This window comes from Dendrobates tinctorius, unplaced genomic scaffold (assembly GCF_039654945.1).
Source record: "Dendrobates tinctorius isolate UK_male_01 unplaced genomic scaffold, ASM3965494v1 ptg000013l, whole genome shotgun sequence".
Taxonomy (NCBI): domain Eukaryota; kingdom Metazoa; phylum Chordata; class Amphibia; order Anura; family Dendrobatidae; genus Dendrobates; species Dendrobates tinctorius.
In genome coordinates, this window is record NW_027361681.1 from 13,020,001 (window position 1) to 13,042,658 (window position 22,658).

The 22,658-nt window shown below is 46.2% G+C and overlaps 1 protein-coding gene across 5 annotated transcripts in view; it reads left to right on the forward strand.

Moving 5' to 3' along the window:
* The first annotated feature begins 10,393 nt into the window (after positions 1–10,393).
* EGFL7 (EGF like domain multiple 7) overlaps positions 10,394–22,658 on the forward strand; it is a 349,370-nt gene continuing 337,105 nt past the window's right edge. For 2 of the 5 annotated variants that reach the window (XR_012226623.1, XR_012226618.1), the window contains exon 1: positions 10,394–10,514. The gene's annotated coding sequence lies outside the window, so the exon portion shown is untranslated. Of the gene's footprint in view, positions 10,522–10,589; positions 10,609–22,658 lie in introns of those variants that run through there. The other 3 variants (XR_012226616.1, XR_012226625.1, XR_012226619.1) reach the window with 3 other exon arrangements.

Below are 22,658 nucleotides of genomic sequence, written 5' to 3' on the forward strand. Positions count from 1 at the left end.
CCTCCACTCCACCACCCACCACCTCTTCTGCTTCCCACATGTCCACCCATTCTGTAGTTTTTTCCACACCTTCACTTCTAACTGTTCCTTTCCCACCACGATCCCAGTCCTCTCTCCACACTCCCAGTGTCGAAGTGTCCCGCAGCCCCTCCAGCAGTATTTCCACCACACACTACACAGATTTATAATGTGTGTATTTAAATAAAAATGACCAGTTTTATGGTTTCAAAGCTTTATTAAACAAGTTTATTAAAATTTTAAAAAAGTTTACTAAAAAAAACATTTTTCAATAAAAGTTAAATTATTTTACACTGGTTGTCTGTCATTTCTTTCTGCGGCGAAAAAGGTTAAATACAGGGTATTTAAAAGGTGAAATGGTATTCAAAACTAGGTATATAACTGTGGGTAAATTTTAGCTTTTTGCCACAGTTGTGTTCCTGGTTGTGTTTGAAGCAAAGTATTTCACCTAAAAAGTTGTGTTTATTGTTGGTGATTTCATAACAATGTACACAACTTTTGTTAAAAGGTGAAATACTTTGCATAAAACACAACCAGGTACACACCTGTGGCCTAAAGCTAAAAATAGAGACCATGACAAGATAGCCAACTTTGGTTGGCAAAGGTATATACTGTTGGTACAGAAGGTACACAAGTTTGGTTAGATCTTTCACACTCTGTCATCCTGCCAGTGTACTCTGCCTTGAGGTGACATAAAGTATAGTGCAAAATTGTCCCTCATTACTGAAACCGTCACAGAACTTCTAGTGGTAATGTCCTGGTAATCTTGCAAGGTGGTTTCTTCAGAGGTGTCCTCAATGGAAATGGGTTCCTTGCAGATAACAAAATTGTGGAGTACCACGCACGCTTTGATCACCTCGTCCACAGTTTCTGTCTTGAGGTTGATCGCAGTCAATAGGACCCGCCATTTGGCTGTCAGAATACCAAAGGTACATTCAACCATTCTTCTTGCTCTTGTGAGGCGGTAATTAAAAATGCGTTTTGGTCTTGTCAATCCTCTGCTAGAGTACGGTTTCAAAAGGTGTTCTGACAGCTGGAAGGCTTCATCCCCTACACAGACAAATGGCATAGGTGGACCAGATGTTTGCGGCAGCGGTCTAGGTGGTGGGAACTGGAAGGTGTTTCCATACAGTTTACGCCCCATGGCAGACAGTTTGAAAACTTGAGAGTCATTGGAGCGGCCATAGGCCCCAATATCAACCGCAATAAATTTGTATTCCGCGTCAGCGATGGCCATGAGGACAATTGAAAAATATTTCTTGTAATTGAAATATTCCGATCCCGATCCAGCTGGCTTTACAATGCGGATATGTTTCCCATCCACAGCGCCCAAGCAGTTGGGAAACTGACATATCTGTTGAAACTTGTCAGCAATTTCAATCCACCTCTCTGTTGTGGGCTCTGGTAAAAACTCTTCAGCTAAGGAGTCCCACAGTGCACGGCATGTGTACTTCACTATTCCAGATATGGTGGAAATCCCGAGTCTGTACTGGAAATGCAGTGACGAAAGGGATTCTCCAGTTGCAAGAAATCTGTGGGGAATTAAAAAACAATAAATTAGTTTTAAATCACAGCATTACATACCAAAACTGAGCTATAACACTTGGAGATACAAACTACCACCAACAAGATTGCAGTGAAAGTGTGCTCTGATGCGATCACATCCAATAAATGTGGCTTACCTTAAGGTCACCATCAGACGCTCTGCGGGTGAAACAGAGAAGCGGCAATAGGTGTCCGCTTTTCTTATGAGGTGTGCAATGCGCTCCACCAAGTAATCAAAATTCTCCATTTTCATCCTAACATATCCAAAAAATGTATCCGGGTTTCGTCGAAGGTCCATGCAGAGTGTAGAATAGACCCCACGCGTCATTCTCTTGGCTGTGATGGGGTGGATCCACAAACGTCGTCTACGATGCCTGATGCACTGCTGTCTCGCTCTCTCCTTCTCCAGAACAATCACCCTCAAACGATTCGCCTCCGCTATAAAATCCGCCAAATTCTTCAAAATATTTCCAATGACAACATCCATCTTCGCCAGTAACTTGCTCTTCTCTCCAACCTGCACTTTCTCCTCTACAACCTGTCAAAGAAGGGCTGTAGGAACATGCTATATATAGTTTTCCAGTAGCCAATCCCGTTCGGAAGGCCACAAGGGTCAATTTTAAAAACCGGACCCGGCGTAATCCGTCGAAAAACGGATAGAAAAACGGATGAACCGGATGAGACGGATCCGGTTTTGTCTGTCACATCCGGTTTTACTAAACATTTGCCGGATCCGGCGTTCCGGCACGACGCCGGATCGCGCCTGACGCCGAAAACCTGAAGTGTGAAAGTAGCCTTAGTCGCCTCAGAAAGACATTTTTGAATCAGGTCTACCATCCAAGAACAATTGAAAACCAAATTACAAGAGCCACCAGAATATCAAGGAATCACCTGCTCCATTACAAAGCTAAAGAAGAAAATAACCGGGTGCCTCTAGTGGTCACCTACAATCCAAATCTGGAGGTGCTAAGGGGAGCTCCATGGAAATTACAACCTTTACTGCAAAAAGATGCTCGATTACAATCCATATTTCCAGACCCCCTACTGCTTTGTTTTAGGCAGCCCCCAAATCTAAGAAGTATCATTGTAGAAGCTCCCTGTCCTCTCCAACAGCTGCAGGAACCTTTCCTTGCAATCAGAAAAAATGTAAAACCTGTCCATTTATAATGACCACGGACAAGATAAAGATCCCCAACTCACATCAGGACTACAAGATCCCAGGTACTTTTAGCTGCATCAAATCTAATATGCTGTACTTAATTATTTGTACTAAATGTCCAACTGGGGGTCTGTATGTGGGGGAGACAGGGCAAAAGCTTAGAACAAGGATGAATTCTCATCGTCACACAATAAGAGAAAAAAGAATGGATCTACCTGTGGCAACACATTTTTGTATCCATGGCCATAGCATGATGGACATTAAATTACTTGTATTAAAAGGTAACTTAAAGTCTCAGAGAGACAGAAGAATCTGGGAGTATAAATTTATGAAAACTTTCGACACATTCAGTGCAGGAATGAATGTGTCGCATGGATTTATGTCTTTTTACATCAATTAAGGAATTTGCTCTTCACACCTTCTGGGGTCATCACAACACAGAACTAGACCCCATCAGAGGGCAATAAAACTTTCAGGCTCCTTATCTATGAACTGCTCCAATATTTATGTTTAACCCTCTCCCATAATGACAATTCTGCTTCACATCACTTGTCTTATCTATTGGGTTATTTCTCTGCTGTGTTGTGTATAAATATGTGATTCTTCAGATGTTGTATTAGTCCAGCCTGAAGAAGAGACCTGAGTAGTCTCGAAAGCTTGCTTTTGTTACCATCTTTTCAGTTAGCCATTAAAAGGTATCAACCACTGAGGACTCTCAATTCTATCTACTGGATAACACGGTACAAAGATATATATCTTTCTAGTTTGGACGATTATTTTCAATTTTTTCGCTGGCAATTATGAAGAACTTTAATCTTGCATTTTTGTTATATAGTTTTTCCAAGTCATTTATAAAAAAAAGTCTGTGGGAAAAAAAACCCTGAAAAAGTCAAATTGTGCTGCATTGTGGGAAAAATTACTAAAAACACTTTCTCCACCAAAAATAAAACAAATGTATTTTATAGCAGGCCATTAATTTTAGGCTATGTGCCCACGGTGCGTGTTAAAACGCACACCAAAAACCGGACTCCTTCCCAGAAATTGCGCGTTTTTTTCCGTGCGATTTCACCGTGATTATGATCGCGATTTTGCCGCGATTTTCGTGTGCAATATTCAAGCACTTTCCAAGCGATTTGAAGCATCGCTTGGAAAGTGATTGACAGGTTGGTCACACTCGTCAAACATAGTGTTTGACAAGTGTGACCAGCTTTTTACTATTGAGGCTGCCTATGCGGCATCAATAGTAAAAGATAGAATTTTAAAAATGATAAAAAAAAATAAAAAAATTGGGGTATATTTACCTTCCGGCGTCCCGCGCTGCATTCCCGGGCATCAGCGTTCCCAGTAATGCCTTGCGAGACCTGTGATGACGTAGTCTCGCGTTGCTATAGCGATCTCGCGAGATCACGTCATCACAGGGCCTTGCCGCAAGGCATTACTGGGAACGCTTAGGCCGGGAATGCAGCGCGGGACGCCGGAAGGTAAATATACCCCGTTTTTTTATTTTTTTTCTCCTCTCCTCCACACCGTGGGTACCAACCGCACATGAGACGCTTAACTATGCCCACCATGCGGGAAGTAAGCGATTCTCATGCATTCCTATGGGTGCGGAATCGCCGCAATTCTTTGCGATTCCGCACAAAAGAATGAGCATGCTGCGATTTTTTCCGCGATGCGATGCCACCGCGGAAAAAAGCGCAGCATTAGCACAGCATGTGCGGAATGCCATAGGAATGCATGGGGGGCGTTCTGTACACGATTTTTAAACGTTTTCGCGCCGAAAATCGCGGCAAAAATGCTTAAAAATCGCTACGTGGGCACACAGCCTTAAAGTCATACTTTAAACCTGCTATAGTCTAATCATTGGGTAGAATAGGATGTGGTCACATGGTGATGACAAGAACCTGACATTACAAGTGTGGCCATTAAAGGGGTTTTCCCACAAACAAAAGTTAATTTTAATCAAAAGATCTTGGAATCATAATTTTCACAATTGGATGTGTTTAAATAAAATGTTCCTGCGCTGAGATAATCTGATAAATGTTCCCCTGCTGTGTACTGTGTAAGGCTAAGTTCACACTTGTGTACCGAGGCTCTGCGGACGGCTGTGTACTTCCTCATGTCATGCGTACCCAATGTTAAAGATGCAGGACGCATGCAGAAGTAGGAGGACCTAAACGGAAGAAGTGCGGAAGTGAGCGGAGCTTCAGGGAGGAAGTACGCAGCCCTCCGCAGAGCCCTGGTACGCAAATGTGAACTTAGCCTAATGGCTGTGTCTGACCATACAGGAGCATGGGCAGGGGGGAGAAAAAAAAGTATACAGACGTTACAGTAGGGGATCCCAAATGATTCTATGAATCAAAACATTGTTTAAAAACAGACAGGAAAATGTTTTACCTCACATAAATAATCAGCTGTGATCCCCTGCTGTAATGTCTGTATACTCTTTCTTCCTCCCCTGCCCAGGAGATGTGGTATGATCAGACCATGTTCCTGCACGGTGACACACAGCCATTACACAGCACACAGCAGGGGACATTTATAAGATTATCTCAGCACAGGGACATTTTATATAAACACATCCAATTGTGGAAATCATTATTATTCCAAGATCTAGTAATTAAAATGAACTTTTGGTCATGGGAAAACCCCTTTAATGATACCTGCTGCTGTTTTACTCTTGCACACCACTAGGCGAGTCTGGAAATAGTGACATAACGAGTTTATCTCTGCGGAGATAGTCAGGAAGGCTGTCAATAATCCTGGATGATGTACGGTTTTCCACTGAGAAGAGCATTGTCGGGAACATGCAAGAAAATTCAGGATACACTTCCTTTCTCAAGAGCGCTCTTCCTCTCCTCCAAGACATGCACAATCTGAATGCATGGCCTTTTCCTCATCCGGGGCAGTCTCTTACATGACTATTGTGGTCGGCTGATAATCTCCTTGCAATGGGCATTATCATCTATATCCCAGGCGCCTTTGTGCAGCACTTTCATATCTCTGACCTAACAAGGCCTTCAAGAGTTTATTGGTTATCATGGCCATGATACGATGGTTTCCTTATGCAATAAAAAATAAATGGCTACATGAAAGGGTTTATAAAAAGCATGGATGACAAATGTAGTTATAAGTACTAATTAAATTGAAAAAATTGAGGGTTTTTTTCATACATACAGCAGCAGCACAAATTTCCCTGCAGCACTGAGTTCGCTGAAATGTGTACTGTCTGCAGACAAAACATTGAGTTGAGTGGAGACATTGTTACAGGTCATAGTAAGTATTAGGTCAGTTCCAGATTTTGCAACAATCTCTTTTTGCTCATCTTGGACACACGAATCGATCCTTTTTCTCGATTTTGCATAGTCAGCACGCCCCAGATTCACCACACACAATAGATGGTGGAGGAGGTAAGGGGCTGTTCAGCTCCGCTCACCCCCAATGCGGATACCGGGACCCACAATGGTGAACTATACAATGGAAAAAAATACTTGTCAATTTTATTACATCCTCAGTCAAGGGTGAATCCATTTATACAAAATCCAAGCTTAAGCAAAGTCAAAATAAAGCAGAAGGACAAAGGTGACCCCGAGGTGGAAGCAGTTGTTGTAGGGCAGTATCTTATGTCACATATTGTGCATAACACAAGACTGGTGCTACTTTAAGACATCACAAGATGCAGTTGTTAAAGATTCTTCAACTATTTTCTGCAGACCACATACTATGGCCCATTGGGAAAATACTTGGGGCATCACATTTCAGCCAGGAGACTGGCATGCCAGGATGGATTAAGCACACATACTTCGTAATATACAATGGTTGTCGGCACAGTGCAATGTGCATAGCCTTGTCCCTAAGGGGAATTAGGAATCATGACCCCATTAGGCCATGTCCTGAGTGACAACCCTCTAATTATAAATATATGGGGGCTCATATTTGGAAACCTGTTAGATACTGTAGACATGAGGAGACAGACCAGGATACAAGACCACTGGATGTCCCCTTCAGTGAATGAATTTCTACCTCGACGATCATTTGTGCACTTATTTTCGTTGAAATACTCTGTGCTGTCCAATATTGTATCTATCCCGGGCCGGCCATTATAAGACAGAGCTTCACACTGCCTCCACCGGCTTTACTTCTTCCCATAGTGTATTTCTTCCTAAGTACTGCACATGTACCTACTGTCCACATCATCCATGATGGAAAACAAGATTCAGCAGACCAGGCCGCCTCCTTGCACTGCTCCATAGTCCAGTTCTGATGTTCATGTGACAAACCCAGGTGCTTGCTGTTGTGCACTGGCTCAGATTGGGCCCTCTGACCGCCCTGTGGGTATACAGCCCAATACACAGACAGCTGCCATGCTTGGACATCTTTATATAATAGCCAGTACTTCTGAGAGATCACACTAGACAGGCAAGTATTCAATCTCCTAAATAAACCAATGAGCTTGCACTACTGTGGCGCCCCTGAGGCTCGGTCGCCACAGAGGTACTGCACCTCCTCCTGAGGTGTGGTGCCCCACCATCCAGGTAAGTTGGAGGCTCCTGACCACGCTCCAACACTAGCATCCCACACAACACGGTAGTTCAGCAAAGCCACATTGCAGCTCCCTGCTTGGAGTGTAGCAGAGCACCATTGGTGACTCCCTCCTTGGAACACGAAACGTGCTGGGAGGCGGGTGGAGTTTAGAATACATAAAAGAGTGGGAAAGTTTAGAATTTCAGTCAGTCGGTCAGTCAGTGAGAGGAAGCCACTCAGAGAGGAGTGAGGAAAGAAGATCCCAGAGAGAGGGATGGAGGAAGGAGGTGCTGCAGCAGACCTCAGTGACCTGGGTCTGCTGTCATGGGAAAGGAAAGGAGACAGACATTGAACTGAAACCTGATCTTCCAGGAGAAGGAGAGATTAGTACAGAACGAAGGAGTAAAGGGGAACAGAGGACGTGGGTTAGGAGAGAACCCTGCCTAGAAGTTCTAAGCGCAAGGTCGGGGCCCGGTCCCCGAGGTCGTATGGATGCTAATGGTCCTGCATCAGACACCGGTGGAGTAGTGGGCTGTAAATGCACTACTCCCATCTAAGACTTGGGGGCACAACAGCAACATTGATAGTGAGCCGGGATTCAGGAGTAAGGAGTCCCCGAAGCAGGCTACAGCTGTCTGCCGTACAAGTAGAGTTCTTGGGAACATCTGTCAGGAGGCACTCCAGTGTAACTCAGTACTGGGAGTACTTCACACTTAAAGGCGCTATAAGAGGAGACGTTCAGAAAGGTACAAGTTGGCGGAGCGTTGGAAGGGTGCACTCCATCTGACCTGGAGGTTGATTGAGCCTCTGACCTGAAGGACACAGTACGGAGGCAGGCACCTGTGTGTACTACAGACTGTGAATAAAGCTTTGGAACTACAAGCCCTGGTGTCCTCCATTCACTCTTGCGCCAACAACACTCTTGTGCCTCTCCTCTTCCCCTACATCTACACTGCCCTGGGACTACAGCTCTACCTGTGGGGAGCTTCACCATCTTGGCTGCAACACACCACCAGTCCCAGAGAATCTGCATGCAGCGTCGGCTTAACACCTCCCTTGCCGAACACCACAGGTGGCGTCACAAACTATTCCATTAACTATAATCCACCATTTCAATTTCCCCATTACTTGGGTGCCCAGGGCCACGGACCGGGTCACTGCTGCTGTGACACATCCCGCTGACACCGGCCAGGTACCGAGTACCCCACGGCCCTGGGAGGGCGACCCACTACCATTACCCTGTCACGTGTTCATTGATTAACACAAAGTGTAATGAGGACACCCCACAAGACCTGCCGCATACTGGGAACACCTCAGAAGACCTGCTGTATACCAGGAACATCCCACCGGATACTAGTGACACCCCACAGGAATTGATGACCTAATTGTGTAGATTTGACCATCTGGCTGTCAGGGATGCTCAGATCCCAAAATTTACAATTTTTACAGCTTGTAACACATCAGCTTTGAGAACAGACAGATCATTTGCCATCTAATATATTGAACGTGATACCAGAAAACTAATGTGTCAGCAGTGACAGCAGATGGGTACATGCATTATATATATTGTAACATTTTCCATCCTCATTATGTAGCATTATTGAGACTTCTGATCTCGCAGTATGGGGTTATGTGTTAATCATCGGGTTACCTGAGGGATGCTCACACCACAAGGAGCAGACACAATGTGCCATTACACGCTGACAAGTCCAGGCCTGAGGAGCTGACACCTGTCTGTGGTAAAAAGGGAAATTCATTTTTTTTGCCTTGAGGTAGGACCACCCTGGAGCTGAGAGAGCACTGGTGGTAATGATCTTAAAAAGGAACACCATGAACGATACTTGTAGAGAAGTGTGGAATAAGAAGTCATTGAATGAGCTTTGTGCTTGGAAACTAACATGAACGTCAAGCGTTTTTGGACAGCTTTCATTATATACTGCAACACTGAAATATTACTATTATTAGATAGAAAGTTTGAGTCTTCAAGGAAGACTACAATTAGAGACAAAAATGGAGAATATTAATATATAAAACTTAAATCCCAGCTTTCCCAATTCAAAAAAATAAAGAATTGGTTCATAAAAATCCAAACTATCAAAGAAAAAAATTATTGATCTAATAAAATAAACATTGTATGAGATATTCAATTTTCTGTCACCTTTCAGTCGCCGCCACTCCCCCCAAAATACAAAAATACGCAACTTATGAAATGCCCCCCAAAGTTGTCTCAGTAGAGACAGACGTCAGCTCAGCGCCATTAATGGGTCTCAGAGGATGACGACATCGGCACATTTATTCCATCAGAGATCAGAATGGTCGTCCAAAAAAATAATAAAACCTTGTGTTTGGTATCGGGGGGAATCGCATATACACGGAGCATCACATTTCCAGGTCACCACACAATGAGCGCTGCGCAAACAAAACCCGAAAACCAGCGTAGATTGTGGGTTTCACCATTTCTCTGAATTTCCTGGTTACTTAACCTTTTGTGTGGTAAATAGTGATGAGCGAGTATACTCGTTGCTCGGGTGTCCTCCGAGTACTTTGGCGTGCGCGGAGATTGAGTTTTCGTCTCAGCTGCATGATTTGTGGCTGCTGGACAGGCGGAATACATGTGAGGAATGCCTGTTTGTTAGGGAATTCCCACATGTATTCAGACAGGCCAGCAGCCACAAATCATGCAGCTGAGACGACGAAAACTAAATCTCCGAGTATGCCAAAGTACTCGGAGGACACCCGAGCAACGAGTATACTCGCTCATCACCAGTGGTAAAAGTGAATGTGTTTTCCCACAGAACCAGCCAGAAATAGGAAAGTGAACGCCATATTTATGGAGCTACTGCACCACTGAGTTCTCCTTTCCCTTCTATCCTGTCCTCTGTCACCTGGAGTACAGGTGGGGCTGTGTGACTACAAGCCCCACACATGTTGCTGCTTGTAGCTATGCTATACACTGTGTACTGTAATACACATACACCTGCTGACACAAAAAGCACCTCCAGGGTCGGGCGGGTTGCGGACCGCCTTCGGATTGGCTCTTTGCTGTCACCTGATGCGCACTATAAGCAAAGGCTCTTGGTAGCTGTAGTAGACTTGCTGTAATATAGGTGAAGGAGCGGAAAGGTAAACTACAACTCCCATAATTCTCAGCACGCTCTGGGCGTTTACCTCAGTTGTTTATGACTGCTCCCATGTGAGGTGAATGCGGGGATTTGGTCACGTGATGTGTGAGCTGTCCTGCGTTTAGCCGAGTTGTAAACACAGACAAGTAAGCTGTGAGTTCTGGTATGTAGCCATATACACATACTGTAGAGCACACTGAGGTAATAGCTGCCATCCTGTGTGCCGCCCCGAGCTGTCAGGTAAATTCTCAGCTGTGTTACATGAGGCAACTTATCTGCCTCTCAGGAGGCTGGAAGAGCTGGGTGATTGCTTAACTCTGATTTCCACAACTCCCATGAGTTAAGAACACGATGGGAGTTGTAGTTTGCACAAAGACTATCACTGGTGTCACGATAGGTATAATGGCGCATCAGCTCGCCACGAAGGCCCTCGCGTCTTGTGTTTCCTGTGTGGCAGAGGATGTTCCAACCATGTGTGACGTGGGAATGTCGCGACATTGCAAAATAATGCAGGTGAATGGGGTCACAGCGAACAACAGGTGAACTGCTAAAAGTCTATGTCGGGATAGTTGGGGACTTGCGGCCGGGGGGCACTGTATGAGCACAGTCGTCGGTGAAGCTAAAGACTGCACAGCCACAATCTTGTGTAGATCATTTTAGGAAATAGCAAAACTTGCCCTAGTAGTGTAAAATACCAAGACTCAAAGCTTCTCTTTCACGTTGCGATTCCACACATGTACAGCACACAGACAGCAACTGTGTCATGCCTATGAGCTTCACGTACCCATAGACTTGTATTGGTGCTGTCGGAGAAAAAACAAACACAATGCACCAAAAAACATATGGGAATAGCCCCATAGTTGGCCTATTTTATACCTACTCCGACTGTTCCAAAATGGACTCCGATTCTACAGCCCTGCTGATGACATCACTCCTGCATCAGGAAGAGCGTGTTGCTGATGGCATCACTACTGTATGGGGAGGGAAGTGGTGCTGATGACTTCACTTCTGTACCTGACATGACTTGCTGATGACATCACTCTTCTATTGGGAGGGGAGCGGTGTTGATGTCACTCCTATATCTGGACGGAGTGGCACTTATAACATCGCCCTTGCATCAAGAGGGTAGTGGTGCTGATGATGTCTTTTTGCACTGGGAAGGGAGCTTTGCTGACGATGTCACTCTTGCATCATGAGGGAAGCAGTGCTAATGGCATCACTCCTACCCTGACATAGGAGCAGTGCTGTTGAAGTCACTTTTGCATCGGAAGGGTAGCGGTCCTGATAATGTTGCTGTAACGTGGATACCGCAAAAGAGAGGGGCCAGAAGATTGCGGCGCCTGGTTACACAAACTCCTGCACTGATTAGAACTGATTCACCATCCTATTAAACAGTGCAGTTTAGGTCAGGTTCAGATTGCGTTATGGCAGACTGTTCAACATATGCGTTAAACGGACTGCGCTAGTGCAACTGCCTTTTCTGTATTGCGTTATGCTAGCAGCGACAGACCCTCGAATGCTGCAGACTGCGTCCGAGGGTCTGTCACAGAATGACGGCACATCGCTAACGCATGCCAATTATGGCATGCGTTAGCGATGTGCTCGTCTATAGCAGTGTATGGGTGCGTTAACGCATCCGTTACATAGTGTTAATGCCGCGATGTAACAGATGTGTTAAACGCAGCACCCAAATGCAATATGAACCCAGCCTTATTCCTGGCTTTGTTATTGCAAAGGTTAATTCAGTTGATCTGGAGCTCTCCATCCTGAATTGTCTCAGCTATCCTGTGGTGGCCATTCCTCTCTGGTCTAATCCTCTCTGGTCTAATATGCTCACCATTGGCACTTGGGAATTGCCACTAATAGTTCACACTTCCTGGTTTGGTGTTGATGGAGAAGTTCTGTGTTTGGAGTAGGCGGTTGAAGAGTTGTTCAGAAGATTTCTGCATGATGTTAGTTTGCACGTTTATCCTCATTCTCTTCCATTTGGTTTCTCCTTCCTATCTCTCCTGTTTCCCACTCTGTTGTTTTGCTGAGTGTATTTGTATGATTGTAGTTTTCTTTTATTCCTGTCTGTCTACCCTTGTCACTCTACCCCTGTAACTCTGGTTAGTGGAATCCTATACACTTTGGCCTCACACCTTCCTGGGTGGAGGAAGAAACATAAGTGTTAATATAGGAGCAGAGCATAGCAAGGTACGTGTCATGCCCTGAGCCGCGGGGCCCCGTCTCTCATGGACAGGGAGACCTATCAGGCAGCTCCACTGGTACTGCTCACCCTGTCCATGGCTCCAAACGACCGGCGGCTCCTTTCTCTGCTAGGAACCTGCATTCCCTTGGCAAGTCTCCTGGAAATGCTGCTAGGCGTGCCCCGCTTCCTGCACATACTTAAAGCAGCAGGGCACCTGTTCTCTATTAGCACTGTCTGTGCTGCTCGGTGCATAAAAGGCATCCTCCCCTTGAGGGAGGTGCCTGGGTAATGTGTTCATTCTGTAGGATTGTTGCCTGCTTGGGTCACACTCTGCTGTGCTCTACAATTTGAAGACTGTTGCTTTTTATACTAATACCTCTGTCTCTGTAGAATCCTCTGCTGGCAGTTCCCTATCCTGGATCCCTTGGGACACTCTGGATCCCACTCCAGGCTGACCAAGCCTCTCCACACGGAACCATCTGGATACCACTACCGTCTGGATCAGCCTTTCTGGGATTATACAGAGCTTCCGGGATTCTCTCCACTGGCAGAGCCAGTATTCATTCCACAGTCTCTTCTATCTGGTCTGCACGGGTTGCTCCTCTGGTTCAGGATTCACGGCATTTAGGCCTCCTGGTGTTGTGATGGGGGAATCCCTGTATGGGGTATACCTTGCCCAGTGCTCCACTATGCGTTACAGTGTTCCAGAGGGTACTCCTCTCAGGCACCTTTTACCTTTTGTTTAACTTTCTCTACTAAATATCCTTGGTTTTATGAAGCTCATTCTCCTGTCTCTTGAGTATCGGGTATACAGCTGCCACTGCACCATCAGTGGTCTAGTGAGTCGACTCTACATCAGCACACCCTGTGGGCGTAACAGTATGTGACCCCATCCTCTTCACTTTCCAGGGTAATCCGGGGTACAGGGATAGCCTAGGGCGCCCCCTAGTTTGAGGGATCAGGTAGGTGCCCACAGTCCCTAGTCACTACGTGATATTATCACTAACCTTCCTTTTTGGATCTGTTATGGATCCTGTGGCTGCTCTGGCAGGGAAGCTACAACAACGCTGCCTGGAGGTGGTGGATTTGCACTCTGTTGCTTTGCAGTGCCTATTGACTCCAGGCTTAGGGCCTGCGGCTCACAGGCAACCCCTGGTGGAGCCCATGATTGTTTTGCCGGATAGGTTCTCTGGGGGTTGGGATAAGTTTGTGGTTTTCAGCGAGGCATGCAAACTTTATTTTAAGTTACATCCTCACTCCTCGGGTACCGAGGAGCAGCAGGTAGGAATCGAAATCTCTCTTCTCCAGGTTGACCCTGAAACCTTGGCATTTTCTCTCCCGTCTGATTCCCAGTCACTTCAGAAAGTCGAGGAATTTTTTCAGGCTCTGGGTCTTATCTATGACGACCTCAACCGTGTCTTTGGCTGATTCTAAACTTTGTCTGCTTCAGCAGTGAGACCGGCCAGAGGAGGAGTATTGCTCCAAGTTCCGTAGGTGATCTACAGATGCTAAGTGGAATGGCCCTGCACTCTATTGTCAGTTCTGTCATGGGCTTTCTGAAAGGATATAGGATGGCTTTGCTCTGTATCACACTCCTGTTTCTCTGAAGGCGGCCATGTGTTTTTTTATCCTTGTGTACTGCCATTTACGTCAGAGAAATAAACACCTCAATTTCAGAGGGTCAGGGGTCAATAGAACCTAGGGCTCAGCCTACTGAGTAACCCATGCAGTTGGGGGAACTACACATTTTATAATTCCTCCTATAGTTTGGCACAAATAGGGAGTGTGTTTGTTTTTTTTCTGTGGTAAGAAGGGGGATAAGAACATTGTGTTCCGGGGGAGGAAGTAATTGTGAGCCGGTTCCTATATTATAGAAATGGGTCTTTATTGCTACTATATATTCTAATCTGGAGAAGGAGGTGGTTGCGGCTGATGGGGGTGCCCGTGCTGCCTTTCCTTCAGGTAAACTGTTTGTCCCTGTGAATCTCCGTCTTAAAGTTTTGAGTGAACATCATGATTCAGTTTTGGCTGACATCCTGGGCGTAATGCCACCACATATTTTCTTACTCGTCACTTTTGGTTGTCTGGAGTGCACCAGGATGTTCGTGAATATGCAGTACTTGTACACATTCTAAGACCTTACATACTCGTCTGTCCGGGGCTCTTCAACCTTTGGCGATTCTCGGTAGATTTCATCACTGATCTAGCCATATCAGCAGGTAATACAGTAATATTTGTGGTGGATAGATTCAGCAAGATGGCTCATTTTATTGCCCTATCTGCTTTACCAAATGCCAAAACTGGGGTACAAATTTTTATTAAAGATACCGTCAAATTACATGGGATTCCATCTGATATTGTTTGACCTGGGGGGGGGGGTTCATTTTATTTCCAAATTTTTATAAATCATTTTGTGCTAGCTTGGGGATTCGTCTTTCATTTTCATCCACAGTATAATGCGCAAACTGAGCAAGTGAACCAGAATCTTGAGACATATCTTAAGTTCTTGGTGTCCAAGAATCAGAAGAATTGGTTTTCTTCTTTATTTCTGAGTTAGCTGTGAATAACCGTTGTCATTAGTCTACTGGCAAGTCCCAGTTCTTTGAGGCATACAGTTTTCATCCTCAATTCTGCTTCTTCAATGGAAATCATTCTTCAGGAGTACCTGAGGAGGAACGGTTTTCTTCGTCTGTTACATCAGTCGCAAGGTGTTCTTAATAATTTAAGGAAGGTGGAGTCCAAATATTAAAGTGGTGGTTCCGGACCTGTATAATGGTGATTTGATTTGGTTGTACATTAAGTTGAAGGTTCCTTCTTGGAAACTGGGACCTAGGTTTATTGGCCCTGTAAGGCAGTGAGGGGTATTTGTGAGGGATGGTATGTATCCCCCAGGATGCGCATAGAAGCGTATTAAGGCCACTGGAGTGCATTGCAGTCACAGATATAGCTGTGATTGCTGTGCAGAATAAAAGTAAGTTTGGTCTTGGACAAGCTATTTGCACCAGGCAGGTTTAAGAAAATCCGTCATGGGCTTTTATTTTTGAGGTGAATTGTAGGATCCAGCCAGGTCTTACAAGTGGCCCATGGCCACAGATTCTATTTAAAAACCCTGCAGCAAAGGGCTGGGTGTGTCAATGTTTGCAAGCTGCAGAGCTGGTGGCTCTGCAACATACGGCTTGTGTGAGGTAACACGGAGCCAAGGGAAGCGAATGCCTGGCGTCCCTAAGCGTGACACAGTGGTGCAGTCGCCCACGGCATCTGGTCTCTGCTACGTACTGTTTTGACGCCCTGGCTGCGATCGGCAGATAACGTTTTGACTTTAAGTTGTGAGGTTTTGGACAATAAAGACATTTGCGTTGAACTTTACTGGGTCACTGCCTCATTACCGCACAATGTGAAAACCGCCTCACTACAGCTGCCATAACTTTTATGCTGATGTTAATCGAGTAGTATTTCGCCTTGCTTTGCCACCTACTTTTAAGAGTCAAAATGTGTTTCATCGATCACTTCCCCAAAAAAACCATGGCTTCCTCTAAACCATCTCCACCACCTTCCCCAGTCGTCGTTGATGGGAATCTGGAATTCCAGATAGCGAAGATTATCTATTCTTGCTTTGTACACCAGTCTCTTCAATATTTGGTACATTGGAAGGGTTACGGTCCTGAGGAGAGAATATGGGTACCAGCATCTGACGTTCATGCAATCAGGTTGGTTCTGTCAGGAACACCGCACTGAACTTGCTCACTGAGCCAGTGCGTGTGTCCTGAGTAAAGCGAACAGTGCTCAAAGATACCTGTGGAGCGGACAGCAGCCGAGTAGGTGTGTACTTTAGAACAGCAGGACCTGAAGCATGTGACTGCTGGGGGCGTGGCCTAAACTCCAGAGAGCTAGGAGCTGCAAGAGAACTCCTAGCAGGGTAACTGCGAGACCAAGCTACCAAGGGGCATAGACAGGGAGGATAGTCAGGACGTAGGCAATGAGTCATACACAGAGATAGCTGCAAGGTACAAGAGTGGCGAGCAGAGAGTAGTCAGAAAACAGGCAACGAGTCATACACAGAGAGGGTAGCGCAGTACAGAATCAACAGGCAAACTTACAACGGGGAACAGAACCGGGTCAGAACCATATAAACAAGCTATAACAACGAACAGGCACAGGCACACGGAGGTCACCACACTTGGCCAAAGGCAAAAGTATAACTGACAGGGATTGGAGCTTCCCAGGGGTTTAAGAAACTCTCCCAGAACCAGAGAGGCCACAATCATTAACTTCAGGTGTGCAGGTCAAAACCTGCACTGAGCTCCAGACATTAACCCCTGACGTGCAGCTCAAAATCCTGCACTGGGATCATGACAGTACCCCCCTCTCAACGGGGGGCCTCTGGACCCCCAGGCTTCCCCGGGTACTTGGCATGGAAAGCCCAAACCAGGCGATCTGCATGTACAGAGCGAGCAGGGACCCATGAGCGCTCCTCTGGTCCATATCCCTTCCAGTGGACCAGATACTGCAAAGAGTGGCGCACCCGCTGAGAGTCCACAATATGTCCGACCTCATACTCCAATTGACCCTCCACCAGCACTGGAGGAACAACAGCCTCTGAGTCCTCTTTGACAGAACCTACGGATTTCAACATAGATTTATGGAACACATTGGATATTTTTAAGGAGGCGGGGAGACACAACCTATATGTTGGCTATCTCCATAATCTCGTACGGACCAATGAACTTTGGTCCCAACTTAGCTGATGGTACCTTTAAGTTGATGTTACCTGTGGAAAGCCAAACCTTCTCTCCCACCTGAAACATGTCTCCCGAGGCTCTCTTTTTGTCAGCAAAATATTTGTGCCTCCCTTGGCCCCGAGAGATATTACGCTTGACTTCAGCCCAGAGGTTTTTTAACCGTTGAACGGACCCCTCTACCCCTGGACAACCGGATTCCACCCATGAAAACTCCCCAAAATGCGGATTAAACCCATAGTTAATTAGGAATGGGGACATGTTGGTGGACTGACCCACCCGGTTGTTAAAAGCGAATTCCGCCAGCGATAACGCATCACACCAATCCTGTCTGGCGGAGGTCAGACACCTGAGAATTTGTTCCAGGGATTGATTGGTGCGTTCTGTCTGACCATTACTCTCCGGGTGATATGCCGACGAGAAGGAGAGTGAGATGCCCAATTTCATACAGAACGCCCTCCAAAATTTGGCCACCTCTGTCAGACACCACATTCAGGGGTACCCCATGCAATCGGACCACATGCTACACAAACAACCTTGACAATGTTTCTGCTGAGGGTAATGCTGCCAAGGGAATGAAATGGGCCTGTTTAGAAAACCTATCCACCGCCACCCAGATCACAGTATTGCCCCTGGAAGGTGGAAGGCCGGTAATAAAATTATGGAAAGATGAGTCCATGGCCTATCAGGAACCGGTAAAGGTATGAGTTCCCCAGCCGGACGGTTATGCGAGCTTTTGAATGGGCACACACACCACAAGCAGAAACAAATTTCTTGACATCGAACCTTAGTGAAGGCCACCAAAAACCCCTGGCTACTGCCTCTCTAGTGGCCGTGATACCTGGATGAGCACTCAGCCTAGACTCATGAAACTCCTGCAGAAGTCTAGGCCGCAATAAATCTGGAACAAACAATTTATCCCCTGGCCTGGTTGCCGGAGCTATGGCCTGAGCCCTTAGAATTTCTTGTTCCAACTCAGAGGAGACCCCCGCCACTACCACCCCTGGGGGAAGAATGGAGGATGGCTGCTCGGGGGGAGACACCGGGTCAAAACTTCTGGACAGGGCATTCGCTTTAACATTTTTGGACCCCCGGTCGAAAAGTAATGGAGAACTGAAATCGTGAAAAAAAAAGTGACCAACGGGCTTGTCTAGGAGTAAGCCTCTTAGCAGATTCAAGGTATGCCAAATTTTTGTGATCCGTGACAACCGTGATAGGGTGAGCCGCCCCTTCCAAAAAGTGCCTCCATTCCTCAAACGCCAGCTTGACCGCAAGAAGTTCTCTATTGCCTACATCATAGTTTCTCTCGGCTGAAGAGAACTTCTTGGAGAAGAAGGCACAGGGGCCGGACCCTGGGACAGCAATGCCCCCACCCCTACTTCAGAAGCATCCACCTCAACAATGAATGGTTTGGACGGGTCTGGTTGGAGCAACACCGGGGCGGACATGAAACATTTCTTAATAGCTGAGAAGGACTCCTTAGCGAGTTCTGACCAATTTTTTACATCAGCGCCCTTCCGGGTAAGATCCGTGAGTGGTTTAACCACTTGTGAGAAACCTTTAATGAATCTCCGATAATAGTTTGCAAATCCTAAGAAGCGCTGGAGCCTCTCGAGATCTCGAGGCTGAACCCAGTCAGCGATCGCCAGCACCTTCTTCGGATCCATACGAAACCCCTCACAGGACACAACCCCAAAAAAGACAGTTCCTGTACTAAAAACGAACATTTTTCCAATTTAACGAACAATTGGTTCTCCCTGAGTCTCTGGAGAACTGTCTGTGGATGTTGCAAGTGAGATTGGCTGTCCGGGGAATACACCAAAATGTCATCCAAATAAATAATAACAAAATGGCCTATCAGGTCGGAAAACACCACATTGATGAAATTCTGGAGAATAGCGGGCACATTAGTTAACCCAAACGGCATTACCAAGTTTTCAAAGAGTTCTTCTGATGTGAGGAACGCAGTTTTCCACTTGTCCCCTTCCCGAACCCTTATCAGATTATAGGCCCCCCGGAGATCTAACTTGGAGAACCATTGGGCCCCAGCTAACTGGTTACATAAGTTTGGGATGAGGGGAAGCGGGTAAGTGTTCCTAACCGTTATCTTGTTCAGTTCCCGAAAGTCGAGGCACGGCCGCAAACCACCATCTTTCTTCTTCACAAAGAAGAATCCTGCTGCCACAGGTGAAACCGAAGGCCTGATATGCCCTTTGCGGAGACTCTCATCTATGTACTCCTTCATGGCTTGGCGCTCAATCGAGCCTTAAGTAACTTGGCTCCGGGTACTAAATCAATGGCACAATCATAGGGTCTCTGTGGTGGCAGCGCCTCAGCCTCAATTTCGGAAAAAACGTCTTTGAAATCCTTCAGGTACTCCGGAATACCTTCCAGACCGACAGACGACACAGATGCGGATTTAACAGCGTTAACAAGGTGTCCCAGGTTACCACATTTATCCTTGCATCCACATTGAGTGATCTCCCCTGTAACCCAATCAATGGTAGGATTATGACGTTGAAGCCAAGGCATCCCCAGTACCAGTCCTGCAGGCAAGTTATCTAGCACAAGACAACTTAGTTTTTCCACATGAGTGGAACCCACTTTTAGAGAAAAAAGTTCAGACCTGCAACAGATACCGTCCTGGGTAAGAGGGGACGAGTCAATTGCCACAAGTTTAACAGGATCCTGAAGCCTGACTGTCCCTATCTTATTAAGTGTCATAATTTTGGTATCAATCAGGTTCACAGCAGAACCACAGTCAACAAAAGCAGTAGTCTGAACCGGACCATTACCAAGTTCCAGTTCCTCCTGCAGCACCATTTTTGCACATGAGGAAAATTGTACCTGAAGGTCTGGGTAGCCTCCTCGACTACTACCCAGACCTAGTTGTTTTCCGCCATCTTGGATGATGACGAACAGGAGGGGCAGTCCTTCTTCCAGTGTCCAGATTCCCCACAATAGAAGCACAACTGCTTCTCCCGGCGGCGTCTTCTTTCCTTTTCCTCACAGGTGACAGCGCTCACCTCCATAGTCACAGGAAGAGTCCGGGTCTCATCTCCACTGAAGAATAATGGTGTTTCCCGTTGCATAACGCCTCTAGCCCGTAGTCTGCGATCCATGCGAACCGCTTGGTTCATGGCATCCTCCAGGGAGTCAGGTGGAGGATGGAGTTCCAAGGCATCCTTCAGACGTTCACACAGGTCTCTACGGAACAGCCCCCGAAGGCATCACTCCAAGATATCTCGGCTGCCCAACATCTGATGTTGTGAGTTCATTTTCCCCTTCGTCACTGAGGTCTGGTGAACTCCCTATTCTGGTAAAGGAAGGTAATGAGCCTGATTATCAGGCACCTGAGCCTAATGATGATGACTGGCTGAGTGGAGTCACGGACTGGATGTAAGGCTGCCGACGCCCTTCTACCCTGCGGGTGACTTCTCTGTGGACTTTTAGGAGACCAGTCTGATTCCTGCTCCTCTAATGCTAAGTTTTCTGCTTTGCCTTTTAGCATTTGTGTTTTGTTTTTGTTTGCCTTGCTTTTCTGGATTCTGCCATTACCTGCTGGGGTGAGCTGAATCTCCTTTTGCCGGTTGCTCTGTCTTCAGAATATTCCTGAGTACTGACATAGTCTTTTTGAAGCCTAGCGTCTTCAGGGCCTTTTTCACTGTCAGTCTGTTGGCTCTTATTTTCATAGGGTTTTTCACGGATTGCAGACAGCAGCCTTCCTGTCCTTTCCTATCTAGTTAGCTTGGGCCCCGTCTTTGCTCAGTCTATCTTTCTGTCTGTGTTGTGTTCCTTCTTCTTGCTTCACCGTCATTATATGTGGGGGGCTGCCTTTTGCTTTGGGGTCTGTTCTGGGGCAGTTTAGGTTTCCCTTTCTGTATTTAGGCTATTTAATCCTCCGGCTGTGATCGAGGGGTCTAGGGCATCGTAGGAACCCCCCACGGCTACTGCTGGTTGTGTTGATAGGTTCAGGGGTCTGCAATCCGATAGCTGCCAACCTCTCTGGTTTTCTGGACTTAGCTAGCATTTCTGTTTTTGCCTCCTACGGTGACTCAATCATAACAGAATCACCCGCCATACCGCAGATCCTAGGGTACTCAATAGCAGGAAAGAATTGTGTTAAAAAAAAAAAAAAAAATAGAGTGTGTATATTCTTTCCTCTATATCTCTGAGGCCGTAGGGGGAATTTTTTTTCTCTCAATGGAGATAAAGCAATTGTCTGATCGTGTGGAGCAGCTCGCTGCGGAAGTGCGGGGAATTTCCGCCTACCTTGCTCGTTCGCATGCTGTTGAACCAAAGATCCCTACACCTGATGTATTTTTTGGGGATCGATCTAAATTTTTGAGTTTCAAAAATAATTGTAAATTATTTTTTGCCTTGAAACCTAACTCGTCAGGGAGCTCCGCGCAGCAGGTTAAAATTGTCATCTCTATACTGCGTGGCGATCCCCAGGATTGGGCGTTTTCCTTGAAACCAGATGATCCTATTCTGACTAATGTGAACGCATTCTTTCAAGCCTTGGGGTTGTTGTATGACGAACCTAATGCTATTGATCAGACTGAAAAGACCCTGTTGGCATTGAACCAGGGTCGAGATTCTGCAGAGTTGTACTGTCAAAAGTTCCGAAAGTGGGCGGTCCTTACTACCTGGAATGATAATGCCTTGGCTGCTCTCTTTCGGAAGGGTTTGTCAGAAGCCGTAAAAGATACTATGGTGGGATTTCCTGTTCCCTCTGGTCTGGACGATTGTATGTCATTAGCCATTCAGGTTGATCGGCGTTTACGTGAACGCAGGTTTGCACGAGAGGTGTTGCCACCGGTTGAACAGACGTCTGAACCTATGCAATGTGATAGAGTTTTGTCTAAGGCGCAACGTCAGGAGTTCAGAAGGCGTAATAAGCTGTGTTTTTTCTGTGGAGATGCCTCGCATATTATTTCTGTTTGTCCTAAACGAGAGAAACGTTTTGCACACACGTTTTCTATTGCTGGTGTTCAACCTAACTTTCTTCTGGCAATTACTCTGATCTGCTCCCTGTCCACATTTTCCGCCAAGGCTTTTGTGGATTCGGGAGCAGCGCTAAACCTAATGGACTTGGATTTTGCTAAACGTTGTGGATTTCCGATGACACCTCTGCAGACGCCTATCCCTTTGAGGGGGATTGATGCTACTCCTTTGGCGAAAAATAAACCTCAGTTTTGGACCCAGGTGGTCATGCGGGTCGCCCCAGACCATCAAGAAAATTGCAGATTTTTGGTGTTGCATGGTCTGCATGATGCCGTTGTTCTGGGGTTTCCCTGGTTGCAAATTCATAATCCGGTTTTGGATTGGAAATCTGTGTCTGTGGTGAGTTGGGGTTGTCG